Source organism: Lepidochelys kempii, chromosome 6, assembly GCF_965140265.1.
Source record: "Lepidochelys kempii isolate rLepKem1 chromosome 6, rLepKem1.hap2, whole genome shotgun sequence".
Lineage (NCBI taxonomy): Eukaryota > Metazoa > Chordata > Testudines > Cheloniidae > Lepidochelys > Lepidochelys kempii.
In genome coordinates this window covers 68,762,974-68,772,600 of record NC_133261.1, presented here as the reverse complement: position 1 = coordinate 68,772,600, position 9,627 = coordinate 68,762,974, and positions in this window count along the sequence as shown.

Genomic DNA, 9,627 nt, shown 5'->3' with positions numbered 1-9,627 from the left:
CCCACTTATCTCAATGCAGCTACTCTGGTCTCTTAATGTTATTTCATGCTTACATTCTGTGATGGATCAGGGCTTTAGCCCCCAAGACTAGCTATTCGTATTTGGATAGCAATGGCATCTACTGCTATGCTAGTTGGAGTGAAATATGTATGGCTATCACTGCTTCACAGCAAAAGCAGACCACCAGATGGAGTCAGGAAGAAATGTTTCCACCATGGTATAATAATGCACAATTAAGCTTTTATGCTTTCTTCTGAAGCCTCAGGATTTGCTCACTTTAGGAGACAAGATGCCAGGCTAGATGGACCATTTTGCTCCTCTATGGTGACTTGTATTTGTGACCATATATGGTTATTTGACTAATGGCATCTGAATATATATTTCAATGTGCAGACACAGATCCCATAATTCAGAAAGCTGCTCTAGTGAGTAAACATCAAGTGAAGGATTAATCTTTATTTGTGAGGAATCCATTCTAGCAAGAAATTAAACTCCTTCATCCAAAGGAGGGGGGTTATTATTGGTGTGGTGTGGAGAAGAATCTGCTTTGTTTATTGGTAGGTTTTATAGTCCTATCTTAGGCTTTTAAGCAACAGCCTAGTATACTCTTTTCACATGATTGTTTTCCTCTCTGCAGTCTGTGTCAGCTAGTGGCCAGGTCCAGCCCTGCTTAGCTTTTAAAATTAAATGAATAAGCCCAACTACAGTTGAACCAGTTTTCCCCTGTATCTTCACGCAAGTGCTGCCCAGAGGGTGGGGCAAAAGGGCAAATCCATGGAACAATATGATTATTGGATGAAACATATCCACTGTGTACAACCCAAATGTACATATATGAATTCAAAAGACAATATAATGCTGAAAATGGGGAAAATGCTTATAATATTGTGACAGACTCCATGTAAACATGAGAAGTCTTGCTGCAGCATTGAAGGCACTCCAGCTTAAATAAACTCATATTGAGTTTTATTAAGTGGGTGGGCTACAATTGTAAATATAAATAACTCACACACAGGGAATAAGACTAAAGAGGGTTTATATTTTGGTAGAAATAAGCAAAGGTACAAAATGATTTGTCTCCCTGACCAGTCTGTCAGTGGACTTCTCAGTTCCAGTCGTAGCAGATGGAAAATTCAACAAGCTGCAGACATTTAGTAGCATTGTATGTTGCAGATATGGTGGAGTGCAAGAATCACAAGCAGTGAAACCACTAGTGAAGAGACCAAGGGAATTCCACAAACTTTGGTGGAACTGAAGGAAGAACTCAGCTTGCCTGCAGACTTATGCAACAAAGTGGACTATTCATTTAAACAGTTAACATTTTTAAAAATCATTTTACTGGACACTTTCTGGTTTAAGACCCTACAAGCCATTGTTGAAAGGCGTTTACTTCAAGACTCTGAGCTTACACTTGATGATGAATCAAGGCTGGTGAAATCACTTCTAAGTGCACTGGAGGGCCTTTGAGAATCTTGGCCTCTGTTTTTTGACAAGTCAAAATTTGTAGCAGCTGGTCTGGGCCTTGAGCAAGATTTCAGAAAGAAAAGAGGAAAACATTCCATGATGAAGACAGGACCACTGCATGTGGCCAGGAAAATCAAGAAACTGAGTTCAAAGTTGATGTTTTTTACGTTGCTCTAGATGTGCTTATATGCAAAATTACAAGAAGATCTGAAACAACTGAAAAAATCAGCAGCATATCTTCACTTATTTGGAGCCTGACAACAAATGATGCCAAGTACAGTATCTCAAAAGTTCAAACTATCAAAATGCTACCCAATAGATTTGATGGAAGATGATTCTGTTGAAGAAACTCACCTTTTAAAATAAGCTGAGAGAGTGACTATTTGAAAAAGTGATTTTAATTAAGTTGTTAAACAAGACTTACTACAAAGGACTGCAGAATATTTCCCCACAGATCTGCATTGCTCTAAGGATTTTTGTCTCTATGCTGATTTTGGTTTCCCAAGAGGAGTGATCCTTTAGCAAATTAGCCTTGCTGCTGCTGCTTTTTTTTTTTTTTTTTTAAAAGCCTCCAATCTACCATGGGTAAATAGTGTGTATTGGCCTTCGTGATGCTGTCGATAGAGTACGATCTTGCAAGGAGCCTAAATTATAACTCATTTGATGCTCTCTTTTTGTTTTTGTAAAGATAACGTGGTGTGATTTCTTTTGTGATAATAAATCAGCTTTAAAGTTTTCAATAGCATTCTTTTTATATTCTTTCATCTCCAGGGTGACTTTTCTGGAAAGGGGGCAGAGGTAGCCTCTGTTAAGCTCTCCTACAGTGCCTCAAGAACCTGAGTACCAAACTCAGGGCAGACTGTTAAGAGGCAGGGCACAGACCCCAAAGTAGCTGTGAGGTGTAGACTTAGATTTCACCAACCAATTATCAAGTGTAAACTCGTCAAGAACTACAACAGTCTTAATGTGGAGTCATAGATAGACCAGAGTACCCAAGGGGACTATCTTGCCACCCAGGTAGGCTTGCCTTTGTGACAGATGATCCCTTATACCAAAAATCACAACAGTATTCAGGTTACTCCCAGTACCAAAGGACCAGTCACTTACCTTAGGTCAATTACACCTTAGATTTCACACCAAAGACAATGGCTGTGGCCAATCCTGTAATAAACTATCTAAAGATTTTATTAACTCAGAAAAGGAAATGCGTTATTTATAACATTAAAGCAGGTAAACATATATATGAACAAATGAGTTTCTATCTAAGTAATAGAAGCTTCTCTGATAAGCAAGCTCTATATGTCCTTTAGGGCTAAGGCAGGCCAAGCACTGGGGATCTTTTGCTTATGCTTAGTAATTCTTGCCCCTTAAAGCCCAAGTAGCATAAAAGATATAGTTCCTCCTTGTTAGGGCTTTTTATTTCTCTCTGCCCTGCCCCCTTCTGCTTCCAGTTGCCAATTCAGCTGTTGGGAGGAATTCAGTTGCATATCTCTTCTTCATGGAGGGTGACGTGAGGAGGGGACACAATCTGTCTTCTGATGTTCCACAATGGTTCATCTGGTGTTAATGGGCCTTCTTTTGTTGGTATAGAGAATAACTCTTGTTGGAAACTAGAATTTCACACTTGTTAATGCTTCTCTCATGTCTGATTTATAGTTACAGAGCAAACACTTAAATATTACCTTAAAACATGGGATACAGGTATAAGTGAGATGATGAAATGCTTGTAAATTGCTGCATGCCTTAAAGTCTAAACACATTTTTATAACTATTTATAACTGATGCCTATTTTAACAGTACTAACACACAGGTGAGCCAGACTGGCTCTAGCTATGTATTTGTCAGTGTTCAAGAGTTTTGGCATGAGCTGGCCCCTGATCTGCCAGTGTCACAGCCTCAGTTTCAGATTTTGCTCCACGCCCCCAGAAACCTCTGTGCAGCCACGCCTTCAGGGATCCAGCTATTGGCACTTTAATTGAGGCTTCCTGTGACTTCCATTATGTATAAGTGAATTGCAGGAAGAATACATTTGAAATATCATTCTTGTCGTTTGGGATACCATTAATTTAAAAATGTTTAGCCCAATGGTCAGGTGACAAGTAGGTTAGAGGGTTATTGTTTTGAACAGTGCCACTACTCACCTAGAGATAAAAGACAAACTCTTTTCAGTGGGTACCGGGGGCACTTGTAAGCTAGCTACGATGATCTGTAGTTCTGAAAGAGAATGCTAGCTCTTTCTTCTGTAAAGTCATGTGGAATCCCATGTAGATGAAACTAATCAGATAACTGTTTTCCAGGTAAAAGGGAAATTTATGCCCTGTACCTAACTGTCATATAGCATGCAGCAGTAGCTAGCCACTCCATTCTTAAGTTTGCAGCTAATTTTGTCTTTGAAAGCAAATTAACTTAATTTCATAACCAGATTTCTTCACTTAAGATCAGATATAGTCCATTCTAAATCTGAAGCTTTAGAACAAATGAGTTGCCCAAGTGTGTTTTTTAAATCCCAAACCCACTCAGAGAACAATCTTTGAGTAAAAAATAAGTTTTGGGTTTTTTTGCATTCATGGAAGCTCCTTAACTTAAAGAACTGAGACTTTAGACTTTATTGATCATGTTTGCACTATATTAGTATTCCTGCATCACTGATTAGACTCCATGTCCTCTCCCAGCATGGACTGGGTTTAGTTTAAAATCTGGAAGCACTGTTTTCTGGGCAGTTCCTAAGCTGTTCCAGAGCCCTAGTCTGGACCATAGTGGGGATGTCCTCAGAACAGCATCTTGTGTTAACTCCAGGCTTCTGAATCAGTGTTATTAAGAGTTTTGCATGCACAACTGCCATTTTGGCTTGACACCAAGTATAAAAAAAGTTCAGCCAAAGTAATCTGTGACTGAAAAAGAGGACTTTAAAATAAAATAACCATTATAATCCTAACTATTGACTTGCTACTGTAGTTCAGCTTTACATGTAGAGAAGATACCTTTCTCTATATTAAAAATGGCTTTTATGGAGCATGTCTGTACCAATACATGTAAGTATTGCTAATCTGGATGCAGGACTGGTTTCAGAGGTAACGTTAAACATGTCTTGGATGGTTAGCCGCAACAAATCCTGGATCTTGGCAGGGGGTTAGACTAGATGACCCTTGCGGTCCCTTCTAAGCCTATGATTCTATGGTGTGCTCTTCAATAAGAGAAGCAGTTAAAGACGTGCATTGAAGAAAACCATTGAGGGTCTTTGAAATCTTTACCCATTCTAAGACCAGTTGGGGCTATCAGGGCAGCAGTGACCCCACCAGTTTAAGAAAAATAACTCTCCTGAATCTGTGGATCTTCCCAAGAGCAGGGATTGAATTGGGCCAGTGCAGGGTGGCTTGGTGAGCTGGTAGTTTTTTCTGGAGGCTGGTATTTTATGTTCAAAAATTTAAACTCTCTCTCTCTTTGTGTGTGTGTTAAAGTTAAGGTTTTAGCCCTTTGGGTTGTGAAGAAAAGCTTCAACATGAGCCAGACTTAAACAGAGAAGAGATGTCTGCAGACAGCATGAAACAGGAGCACCAAGAGTACAAATTGGTATACCATTAATTTATAAAAATTATTAATATATTAAGTTCCTAATAATTTTTAGGGGACAAACCCCAACCAAGAAAATCCCTTTGTAATAGAATCACTGCTGGGCTTGTGGTCACTGCTGGGACCCTGCTTGGGTGGGTGCATAAGACAAAGGATTTTATTTGGCTATCACCCCTCTCAGGGATACTACCTGCAGCAGTCTGTCCCAGCAACAAGAAGGCAAATTGACACAATTGTCCGGCATCAAGCCTCTCTTCCATGAGGGTGGCTCTGGCAGATAGCAGTCTCTCCAGTCATTCTTGATCCCAGCCAGGCTTCTCTCGTGAAGTGAGAGCTTGAGGTCTCCCACCCACCCAGCATCCATCTGTGCTGGGCTCTCCTCCTGGTAACCCCTCCCACAAGCCTGACACCTATTGCAGGTGTAGTAGAGTTGGGCTGATTTTGCTCACAGCAGCTCATTAAGCCCTGCTCTTGGACCACTTTAGCCTAGTACTTTTAAAGGAGGTGATAGTTGGGGACTAGCAAAGCTGATAGCACCCTTTTAACTCTCAAGTGTCCCTGTGTAGTGCTTAGGGTTGTAGTCCTATTCATTCAGCAAGCATTAGCAAAGAGCTGCATTTCTGCTGTACCATGCTGTGCATATTTAATAATTCACTACAGGTCAGGAGCAGAGCTAGAACCCACACTTCAGCATGAAAAGCACAGGCCTCTACCTCTTTAGCTAAACTCCTTCAGCTGTAAGTAGCAAGCTCTTATTCTCTTTGGGGCCAACCACTAGGAGACATGTTCACACATCCTTAGGCTATTTGTTACACATACAACTGCTAATTCTGCCTCCTCTGATACCAGTAGCAGAGCTTGGTGTAATTTAACACTGGGTACATCTACAGTGCACAAAACCACCCAAAGCCCCAAAATCTGCAAGTGAGTCTCAGAACCCTGGTCAATTGACCTGGGCTTCCATAACGTGGCTGAAAATAAGCGTAGACGTTCCTGCTTGGGCCAGAGTCCAGGCTGTGAGTCTCACTCTCAGATTTTTGGGTGTTTTTTTTGGCAGTGTATACGTATCCAGGGTTAAATTACAATGTCAAGCTCGGCTCCTGGCTTCAGAGGAGGCAGTATCTGAAGCATCTTTTGCATAAAATCAAGAGCAAGAGTTGACTTCATGGAGTGTCTGGCATTTCTCCCTTCTTGGGGTAAAAACCCTGCTAGCAGTAGGGTTTGTGTTTTCATTTTTTAGATTTTATTAATTTTTCTTCTTCTTGTTCTAGGTAGACTTGTTTCAGGGGATTGGCTTGTGATGGAGTATACAAATCCCACGCTGGCCACACAGTGCAAGTCTGTCTACCCAGGCTGGATCATGATTTAAATCAAGTGGAGAGCCTTGATTTTAAATCATTGATTTTAATCAACTTTTCCATTTGTACTTTTATTTTCTAAAGAGAGGTGCATTCTCATTGATTGATTGTAACCATTAAAACATGTTGACTTGCAACTAAATAGAGCCTTTACACAAAATTTGGTACATCTTTTTGCTACCTAGGAGGGTATGCTATAAACATATACATTTATTTAAGCAATTATATACCTTAATATGGTCAGAGTCTTATTAATTGTACATTTTTAGTGTGTTGTTTTGCTTATTTAGTAGATAATAGATAATTTTTGCTCATGATTTATGTCAAGATGCATTAGGATGGTAACTGGAATTTACCACAAAACAGCATATTAATTTATTTTTATTAAACAAAACAAGTCCTTAATACAGTACATAATCTATTGTGCCATAATTGTAAAGCTTGACCTCACAAATTAGATATTTTTTTCTCTGATTCTTTCTTTATATAGAAAAGCAGCCTTTAACTCTTTTTTTTTATATAGTGGCTCATGGATTCAGCATATTTATTTTATTTAAATGTTTTAAGAGATTATAATAAGTTTAGGCCTTACCATATTTTGTGTTAAACTCATTTAAAATGAAATCTGAGTTTATTTTTAACAGAAAAACTTATCATAATTTAAATAATAAAAAATCCAATTTAAATACAATTCAACTTTTTTGACAACCCTGTCCCCCCTCCCCCAAGTTTTATCCATCCTGCTCCCAGATGGAATATAGAAATACCTGAAGAGGCCACAGACTGAAGCCCTTTCTGTACCCACTTGAAGATAAATTGTGTCCTCTTCACTCACCCAGCAAGTCCCATTGAAGTAAATGGGTGAACAGATTTTGGCTCAGATTTCTGTTCTGTTCAGGTTCTCATTGCCCTTATCACATAGAATCTCATCACTGTAGAGTGAAAGTTCCTTCAAAATTCTTTCTTCCCATGTGTCTCAACTCTGAATGAGAGGGGCCACTTTTAAGGATGAGTTGACAGTTCAATCACCAATGCCTATTTAGACCTCAGGGCCTTTCTTGAAACAGCCACCAAGAATGTAAATTAGAACAAATGGGATAGTGGTTTCTATTTTGCTGAAAACTTGTCCACTGGGAACTGGAATGAGACTGTCAAATTCATTCGTTCAAGTGTTTCTCTTGGAAATTAAATGCTGTAGCATAGATCCTTGTACTTCAAACAAATTAACAAAGTAGGGTGCACATGGTTCAATAGAAACATCAAATTTTGCTGGTGTGCACCTTTGTTTGTGTAAGATCTACAATAAATATAATTTGCCTGTTTCAGTTTTTTAGAATAATTCGGTCCACTTTGCTCAGCTGGCGGAACCTAACCCCCAATGTCAGAAAGACTGCTTGGTGTATGGAAGGCGGTCACAGCTACAAGCCCCCCTCCTCCCGCTGTTTTGCCAGCCATAATAACATGTACAAAGGGACAGGGCTGGCCAGAGATTGGGGAGGCAAGGGCATCAGGGAGATACACTAATGGAGGGCCTGAAAGAACTGGAAAGACAGCTCCTGTTGACTTCAGTAAGATTTGCGTCAAGCTCTGCCTCTCAAAAGGGAGTTTAAAACTGGTCTCCTTTGACTGAAGCAATGATAGTGCTCCAAGGGTTGGGATGCAAATTGCACTTTCCTACTCCTGCAGGGATAAATCAAGCCCACTGAATTAAAAAAGAAACACAAATGAAATAAGAAAATATAATAGACTATGTAACTTTTAAAGTATTCTGGGCCAAATTTGAAATGGAGCTATATACATGTAAATGAGGGCAGAATTAGGCCCTCTGTGTTATTTTTGGCTATAACAACTTGATAGTGTCCTTTTAATGTCCCCGTTCTCCATGATGTTGCTGGGCAAATTATAGGGTTTCACTTTTCTGGCCTTTGCATCACATTTCATCCCAAGCCACCATACCACTTGCTTGCCTATAGAAGACTATTCTTTACATGTTTTACTCACATCTCTTTGCTCATTGACAGTGATCTGGATCAGTTATTGCAGCTGGCTTTTTGTCAAGCTATTCCACTCTGCCCCCCTACCCATCTGTTACTGGAGTCAATGTATATAGGTGGGGGGGAAAGAGTGGGAATTTGGTCTGTATTAGCTGTGACAACAGTAATGGCCTACCAGATTTCCAAAACTCTCAGGTGAGTAATAGCAGCTACGTTAATGCCTGACGCGAATGACTGAGAACTTGGTTCAGTTTCTATACCCTGATACAAGGACCATCCCTGGAACTATGAACGCTTAAGCAGAAACCAGCCAAATGTAAAGAATATTTGTCTATAGACATTTGGGCTGTTAAACGATTTCTGTGCAACTTCGGGGATGATTGCTTTGACTGTATATTTTATAACCTCTGTCTTTTGAGATGGGAAGTAATGGAGTATGAACATATTTTGATGTCTGAAAAAAAATATTCACTCCACTTGATATTATGGATAGATAGTTTTACCATAAGTTAAGTCTTTACCATAGTTAAAGCTGAAATATGCCTTCCATTATCAACTTGATTTTAACCCACCCTCTAACTTTTCGAAACCAAAACCAAACTCCCCGACACTTGGAATGTCATAACTGGAAAATGGTTTGATCTAGAAACTCCAGACTTGTTTTAATTTTTCATGACTAGTACTGATGCCTTTGACTAGGTTTTTGGGAAGTGGGATGTACAAACTTGCTGCGCACTTATGAAGAGTGTTTTAAATACTGCAAGCTGGCTTGTTTGAAATTTAAGAAACTCCCTATCAGACAAATAAATGCCCCTTATATTCTGCATCAGTTATAATGTATGTTTAATAAATCCTACATAATAAATCCCACATGAACCAAGGCATCTACAATTGACCTATCCTTAAAGATCATCTGATGCTTCATGGAAAATTGTAACTACTATTTTTATATATAAACTATTCTACCTATTATATAATGTTTTCTGTCCTCCTCCTCCCTGTGTTTTTCATGACTAAGAACTTGGGCATGAAAACAATACTTTATGCTTAAGTGTTTCTCTGATCCTGTTGCTTATTCCTCAAGTGAAGTGTCATCATAATCGTCTCTCAAATCCAAATTGCTGCAGTACAAATGACTAAAACGTCACAAATAGAATTATGACTTCAGCTGGGGAGAAAACAGCAGGAGCAGATAAACCATTAAAAGTGAAAGACTTGCTTTCAAGCAAATGTCTCTATTG